Here is a 9,149-nt window from a genome sequence, read left to right as displayed (position 1 = left end):
ATAGGAACAAGAATAACCCACCACTGCAGTGCCATTCAAACAGCTTTTCAGCAGCCAGATATCTCTTGCATTACCAGGCATATTCCGAGCAATACAAACATTCATTCTCCAACAGAATTTTATGTTCTCCAGATATATTTATTTAGCTTCTTTAATGATTATATTATTTCTAATTATTTTTTATTCTTACAAATTTTCTTTAAATTATTTTTTCTGACATTGCAGGTATGTTTAGCTCCTCCCTATCACCTGTAATTGACAACACTCTTCTCCAGAGTACTGCTGAGGATTTTAAAATGAAGTTTTAACTAATTCACGTCTTATTATTCCCCACTGGACTCACACTACTCTATCAGTTCTCATTAATTTTTATGTAAATGAGATTGCAAAGCATGTTCTAATGTTTGTACTCAGGCAGGTGTAAAGCAGTTGTGAGGATTATAGGTTAGCATACTTTACTAAGATATTCAACTCTACTCACTGTGCTGCTTTCATGCCCTATCTTAGTAATCAAGTTTCTTGCTAAATTCTTACCATCAAGGTGAGTAACATAAAGACTTGATATTGTTTCTTATTCTGCTTGCAATAAATTATTTTCCTTATTAAAACAACTTCTATACATTCCAGCCATCCCATTTAAATCTAAAACTAATTTTTTTTAATATGGTGTTTTTAATAAAATATTCTAAAAATACCCAACTTCCTCTAAACATGTTGCATCAGCTTATACAATAAAAGGATAAGGTGAAAGGCTTTTAGCTGAGAAAAAAAAATCTTCATAGAGGCTCTTTTTAAATGCTGTGGATGTTTTTCCTACTATTTCTTCTTCATTAAATATGAATTATAGTCCTTTGAATTATGATGGTTGGGAAATCAGAGCAGCTCAGCTTTACCATGCTGCCTCATATCCATAGGTAATACAAATATCTTGTAAAGCTGATTTAAAAAGTTAACTTAGCAAAGCAAATCTGTGATGATTTGATCCTATGATATGGAATTAAAAGCATGTTGCACTGAAATGAGGATATGTTCTTTCTCAGAATACCTGGAAAAGATATGTTTTTCTAGTTTGAAGCATCTGGGTGTCAGAGACATTAATCAGAAATAGTTGGCCATTGGTTTGACCTGCCCTGATTCTCCATTCAGGTAATTCCTTTTGATCTGTTGACACTATTTGTGGCGTCCCAAGACAAAAACTTTCAAAAGGGCACAGTCCAAAGAAGCAGAAGCTTACCATTTTGAGGTCATATTACTTCATTATGGGAACATACCAGGAAAGGCAGTGTTGCTAGTCAGCTGCAATAATAATCCAAATCCCGACATAATCCAAAAACTACAAGGCGCTCAGCACCCTATACAGGATGTGTTTCGTAAGACCTGTGACAAAAATGGATCTCTAGATGCTAACACTACTTATAACTTTCAGGAAAAAATATCATACAATAAACAGTTGGTAAATATTTATTTTTCAGTGGTAACTGCCACATCAAATATATATGATGTGTTAAACCAGGTTTTTAGACACTGGGCACCTACATTACTGATAGTTTTCATGGAAAATATATGTGTCTCATTAATATTAAATTTCAGCATAACTCATAGCACAGTAGTAACTCATGTTTTTCCTGAGTTGTATTGCATATAAAGAGGATCATTAAAGAACACTTTTAGATTGTTTTACACTTTCCACCACTCTGAAGACAAATTCTTTAGACAAGCCTATTATTTCCCAATTTTTGCTGGGTCAAAGTGAAAATGATTCATATGCCAATCATTTCATCTTGGGACCTATAACGCAATAACATGGTATCAAACATGACATCAGAGTTGATGGAAAAGAAAATATCATGCTATATTGACATTATTATTTTAAACAACCCTTGCTCTCAGCAAAGTGGCATAAGGTCATTTACTTTCCATTTGCCTGTAAAAGGGAAATTGACTTTTGAGGTACTGCGTATTAACAAGCAATACCTCTTTCTAGGTGTACGTCAATTTAAAAGCCAAAAAAAAATAGCACTCCTTCTTAGTTTATTTATGCTACTATTTCCCTGAGTTTTAGCAAAGAATGGAGTATCCTGGAATGTAATACATTTTGGTTTAATGACAAAAAAAAAAAATAAATTTTACACCGAAACACTTTGAATAAGTAGAAGCAAATGTGAATTTCTGTCAGCATTTTCAGGAGACTCCCTTTAGAAAATGAAAATGGATCCTACAGTGCTCAGCTCCATATAACACAACAGCAGAAACCCACTGGTGCACAAAATCACAGTAATAAATTCCAATGCAGCTTATTTATTAGGATTTATTAAAAAAATATATATATATAGTTTTGAGAAACAGTAAGCAAAGGAAGGAATGAAATCTAATTTTAAGGCTTCTTTAGGATAAGATATTCAAATATAATGAATTTTAGGAAGGAGGTAAAGGGGAAATTACAGAGTACATTACTGGGAATATTTCAACAGACTAATATGTATATGGAATTGTACATCAGAAATGGAGTCAGTATCACCCAAGGGATTTATTAACAACCACATATTTAGAACTGGAGAACTGGAGATATTTGGGATCAAAATAAATGTTTAAAACCAGACTGTACACAGCAGAAAATCAAAAGGTAGTGCCTCTGAAACTCCTCTCTTCTTAGCCTGTCTTTCTGATGATTTCCCGTATGTGTTGCTAAAGTCTTCTTTTCTCTTCAGGCTTTTGAAAATGAGAGTTTGAAGAATGGAGCAATCATGAAAGGGAGAAAGAAATATAGGTTTGTTTCAGTTGTCTGGATTATTGATTCCACATTGGATTTTACTGTCACACTCTACTTCTCTTTGAGATGCTCATTTCATTCTATTTTTAAATTAGGAGAGGGGTATTGAGAATAAACATATTCAAGGTGAAATCTTGTCCAATAGAATTCAGAGAGACATAGTGTTTAATATCAGCAGAAAAAAATTTTCTCCTGAAACTCCTAATAATATATTTGTGAAAATGGAAATGTTAAAGAATAAGGTATAATCCTATATTGTTAGAGAAACAAACTAAATTTCCTTAGGCTAGCAATAATTTACATACAATAACTTGACAAACAATTGATTCGAAAACCTGTGAGGTTTTTCTTCCTTTAGTATTTATGTTTAACTCACTATCATTATGATTATATATTGCCAAAATCCCAGCTAAGATTGTAGGTTGAAATGACTCTGTTATTTCATAAGCAGCGGAGAGCCATGCTGCACAGGAACACATTGAACTTTATCTTATGAACAGTGTAAGATATGCAGCACAATGTCAAATTATCTACCAAGCCAAGCAGCATATCCTTTCTCCCACAGTAGTCAGGAACTGCTGTTTAGGATAAAGGGAGTAACTCATGCCAGACAACCAACTAACACTCTTTTCTGTACTGGGGACAAAATTTCCTAACAGATCTTAAAAAAATTAACTAATGAATTTGAGTCACGAGATGTGACTCAAATATTCTTATCTCAGGACCTGATCCAGAAAAGCTCTTAGGCATGAGCTTAACTTTTACTGTGCTCTTAAGTAATTTGTTGGATTTGGGCCCTGAAACACATAACAACAAATCTTAGTCATCTGATGAATGCAGCTTTTCTAACTGATGTATTAGTCAATGTTTTCTATTTTTATGAAGGGCAAGAAATTTATGTCAGTCACACTAACACGTGACTGTTTTGTGTGGGGGGGTTTGGATTATTTTTTTACATTAAGAAAAAAATCCTATCTTCATATTCAAAGCAATAAGTCACTACGCCTTGAACATAATAAATACATTCCTTGAATGCAATTAATACATTACTACTAATCTAGCCTAATATCAATCTGTAAACTTTAGTCTCTGAATTATTTACTTTATCATAGTATAGTATTAATAGCACACCAATACAGAACAAGAGTACTATATAAGTGAGCAAAATCAGATGTACACAAAACCTTAGTGGGAGCTTATCTTTGCAGACATAAAGATTCTCAATGCCAGAAATAAAAGCAAATGTGCAGACCTTGTGCTATATATAAGAAGAAATTGCCTTTAAATTCCTTCCTCAACAGTACTGCAATTGAAAAGAAAACTTCATTTCACTTACATAAATTGCTTGTATTCATACATTGTACATACTGTACATATAAGTGTATCTTTTACTATATATTTCATTCTACTTTCTGGTTCACAATACGGAAACCAATTGCACATCATGTATTTGAAATATATGTCTGTACTCCTGCTCTGCAGAACATTATGTTTAACCCTCTGTGAGGGACTCTGACTCAGAGAACAAGCAAAAGCCAGTATATTCTCTATAGTGCTTTATAAGGATGAAATTAGTGAGTACATACGGCAGGTTCTATCTTAACCTAACCATACAAAACTTCAACACTAAAAACATACTAATTACTTTCTAAATGATTGTCTGAATCTTGGAGTGGCATTTTCAAAGCCAGGCACATTCTTCTGTGATTTAAACGTTTTAGTACCCAATTTGCCTTTCTACCTCCTGCTGCTTCTCATTGCACTCCGGGGCCTTACCTCATTTTACTTCTCTCCAGGGCCTTACCTCATTTTATTTCTGAACTGTATTGGTTACGAATAATCTGTGTAGTTACATAGCAATTTTCTACTTTCTTCAATCAGATGAGCTAATCCCATAAAGCAGAAGAGACTACAGAAGACGCTGTGACTCATTCCAAAGCAGAAAAGCCTCTATGACTCTCTACACACTTCGAAAAGCAGTCCTCTAAGTACTGAGTAGTTGGCCTCTGTCCACAAGTTGTTGTAAAAAGGATTGTAATAGTAGTTTTCCCTCCAGACAACGCAGTAATGTACATGCTGGGAATTATTGAACATTTATTTCTGTATCCTGGAACTGATTTGATATTAAGAAATCCATTTAGTTTGCTCATTTTCAGTGTAACAAGAGAAACATAGAAGCAGCCTAGGGTCTGAGAGAGATCAAAGATGAACGTACTATTTTGTCATGTCTAAACTCTTGATTTAAACACCCAAGGAGCTGCTGCATTTTCTTTTGCTTGATATTATTTTATATTTCTTCATCACATTATAGTACAATATGTCCTAAGGGCAATCATTCTCTGACATCTGAGGACTCAGTCTGCTATGCCCCTCCTTCCCTAAAACCTCCAGTGAATACACTGCGTGATTGGAGCCTAAATAACAAGGAAGGACAGCACATGTAGGCCACAACGTTGTAAAATCCCTTTTAATTTTATGGCTCAGAAAATGACTAAACTGTAATCTATTTGACATTGCATTAAAGTCCTGCTTCAGGTATATACTTTCAAGCTTGGAATAGAATATTTCAGAAACAAAAATCATCTAAGTAATTAGAGGAGCCTAAGTTTAAACTATCTGACTGTAGTAATGTAAAAATCATATATATGTATACATATACATTTATATATACATACATATATATGTGTGTATGTACGAATGTAGGACAGGAACAGTTGCACTGTCAAGTAAGGTATAAAAACTTCATGTTTCGAGGAGAACAGTTTGCAGATGTGGGAGGCTACTCCTAGGAACCATAAGCACATCTTCAGTCTCCTGTTTCTTTTTGTACTCTTCAGAGTCTGTACGTCTAGCTTAAAGGAGCAGCAAAAAAGGAGTAATTGAACAAGTTTTCCTGAGAGATGTAGAGATATTTCAGAACAATATTTCAGACTAAATGAAAGCTGATGCCTTGTCTAGAAAAAGTAGCACTCTGAGAAGTAGTGCTACAGTAGCACTATCTGGAAGATACTCATGGGAAGCAAAAGAATGTGAAAAGCAGTAGCTCATGGGAGAATATTACTTTCCTGTTGTCCTTTTGAATCCACAAAAGAGAAAATAGATCATCAAATGTCCTCATCCCATCTAAATACAATTCATGGTTCATGCAGTGAGGCTTAAGGTAATACTAATTCTGTCTCTGCCTGCTCATGTCTTCTATAGTCCAAAAGTACACACACTGATGATCGTAAAGAGAATTTGTGTCTAAGCAAAAGAGAAAGGCGTAAGCAAAGTTTGCTTCCCTCCACCCAACACTGTGGACATGCCATGTGCCACACTCTTAAGAAGTTGCTCTTTGTGCTGAGCGTTTTCCTTTTTTGAAAATAAAAATTAATCCTACTAAAACATTTCCTTCTCACTTTTCTTTCTTAAGTTTGTGATGTTTTTAAACAAGTCAGCACAAGGATTGTTCCCTATAAAAATGGCAGATTTTTTGGTTCTTCTTCATTACTGCAATTAGTCAGTGGAGATCTCTGCTGGGATCTTTCAGCAGTCATATTTATTACATATGTATTTTGTGGGTCCTTCTTTCTTTTACTGCAATCATCTCGTTTTGGAGCATAAACTGAAAGACATGGCTAATTTGATCACAGCACATATTTTTTCACTAAATTATTTAAAACTTCAAGTTATCTAGATCTTTCTATCTAAACACTGACAATGTGTTAGATTTTCGGGATATTTCTATTCTTTTATTATGTTTTCCAGTGGGATTATTGAAGGTTAATGTGTTAAAGTCTACTTTATATAGATGTTCCCAGTATGTCTTTTCACAAATATTTTTGCCAGCAATCTCATATAGAAAATACTGCACTTTTCAGGCAAAGGGTATTATGACAATTAAGCTTTTTAAATACTCAGTAAAAAGCCATAGGGGTACTTCTTGTTGCATTTTTCCCAGAATGTATTGCACAAATATATTTTTATGCTCACAAAGCTCTTCACAATATCTGGAGTCTGGCACAGTTTCAGGAATGGAAAATATTTTGTAGTCACAAACCATTTCATTCCTCTCAAAGCGGTCCTTTTCACCAGAAATCAAGAGGGAAAATAATAACATCTTAATTTTAGCTTTGTAAGTGACACTACTTCACTTTTTAAAAAATTTTTGAATAAAACTTCTGAGTAAAACAAAATGAATAAGAGTTAAACTGTCAAAAAGTCTTTAATTCAATACATTTTAAACTGTAAAAGAAACTGTACATTAGGTAAAGTACGCTCATTAAAGGATAACAGGACTACACAGGAATGTTTCCTTCTGTGGAAATGAAATTGCTGAATAAGTATTTTAACAGCATGTGTAAAAATTGGTTTTCATCTTATTATTGGACAAAAATGCTTTCACCTTCAGAAAAAAAAATGTGCTTATGAATATTGACTGCTTGCAATGCAGATGTGACCCACAAAGCCACAGATTTTGAGTTAATGTGATAAAGACTCCAAACATGACTGAACTTGCAAAATATTGAGGGACTTCACCTGTGGTGATGATTTCAGCTGAGAGAGCTTGGCATTTTGTTGGACTTCACCCAAAACCTGATAAAATTTCAAGACCACTTCAGTATCTAACTAATTCTTAATCTAGTGCATTTTCCTGGGTTTTTCCTGTGAAGATACAACTATGACTTTGTATGAAAATTTAGTAAGTTAATTGATAATTAATTCAATTGTTTTTCTACTAGCTATAGAAAAAAGCTCTATTTCATAGTCTGCTCCCCAGCCAGCACACTCATTCCGATCACATGAGAGAAGTAAAATGTCCCTTATCCTTACTTTTGTTATTCCTTTTTACTCTGCCCACTAAATCAAGCAGCACACATTAGACATTGAGTCTAGTCCAAAACAGGGAGGGAGCTGGCACACAAGGAGAGTTAAGCTGTGTCTTCTCACTTTAAGGATAACTGTTAACCTAACCTGACCGTTAAAAAACATTGTTCTTGCTAAGTGTATTAGCAGGGAATGTAAGGGAGCTCACCCATTACAAAAGGCTTTGCAGCCTGTAGATCAGGTGGAACATTCAAAAGACAAAGCTCCTGCCCCTTGGGAGCCCTTTGGAGCAGTGACAATTCAAAAATATTTATGAAGACAAATTATTCCATTCTAAGCCTTTGTTTAAAATTCAGATATGACCTATTCTGAATTGCTTTTAGGTCATTCAAATTTTTGTCAAAAAGAAGAAGAAATATCTATTTATTTTTATGAATGCCACATAACAATGGCTAACACTCTAAATTATTAATGCCTTTAGAACACTAGGAAGGAACAGAAGGCATAAGACAAACGGTAAGTTTCTCCATAGATTACTTATGGTATTAATATTGTAAAACAGAGAAGACAATTAGAGTTCTCTTCCTAGTAAATGTTCAGAAAAAAAAAAAAAATGAAATGCCTCTGGAAACTGCCCAATCCACACCAGGACTGTGCCTTTCATATATAAAAAGGATTCTGCAAATGTAAGTTAAAAATAAATCAAAGGAAAGATCACAAGACATCAGATTTGTAGTCTGCCTACAAAAAAGTCCTCTCATTCTGTTATATTGTACGCATCACAGAAAAAGTCCCTCTCATGGTCTAGAATTCAGAACAGTCTGCAAGAAAGGATGTACACCTGCTAAGAACAGGCACTGCAGAAAAAAGCTTGAATGGGTCCGCAGTGACAGAATACCCGCTAATGCCAAGAAGCCACATCCCTGCAGGACTTTCTCAGAGATGGGGTCCTCAGTTATGTTACAGTTGTTACACTGCTATCATGAGTGGTGTGACTTTCCTGACAATGCAGATCTCTGTAAAACAAAAAGCAGATCTTTCCAGAGGCTGTATGGAGAGGATAGAGTCAGAAAACTGGGCGCATGCTGGGGGTACTGCATATTCAGACAGCCCAACACGTGTACGCTTTCATAGTCTAGAAAGAAATTTCTGAGATTTCAAGTTTATTTTATGGAAGAGTGCAATACATTTGGATAAATACATAAAGAATGAAACAGCATGCAGGAATTTCTTAAAGTCTCACATTACAGTGAGTGGCCACTTGAGCACCATGCGGAGAATGCTGAGATGAGTTTTACAATAGCAAGTGTTATTTACCCCTTCAGAAAATCTACATTGCAATGTCGCATTGCAAAGGACATTAGCTGCAAAAGTGGTTTTGAATCCTTCTGGAAAACTAGCACACACATTTTCCTTCAAGGTACCAATAAAGTGTTGGTTCTTTAATGTCTATCAGTCTCATGTTTTAATGCATAATATCTATTGCCAGCAAACATTTGTGAATAATGGAAAAAAGTGCAAGCATATTAATTGTTAAAAATAAACATATGCGCTGTTTCTGTCATCAGTGGAC

Source organism: Empidonax traillii, unplaced genomic scaffold (assembly GCF_003031625.1).
Source record: "Empidonax traillii isolate 1590-97213 ecotype Southwest subspecies unplaced genomic scaffold, ASM303162v1 scaffold7:size3022706, whole genome shotgun sequence".
Taxonomy (NCBI): domain Eukaryota; kingdom Metazoa; phylum Chordata; class Aves; order Passeriformes; family Tyrannidae; genus Empidonax; species Empidonax traillii.
The sequence above is the reverse complement of the archived record's forward strand: the minus strand, read 5'-3'. Positions refer to the sequence as shown.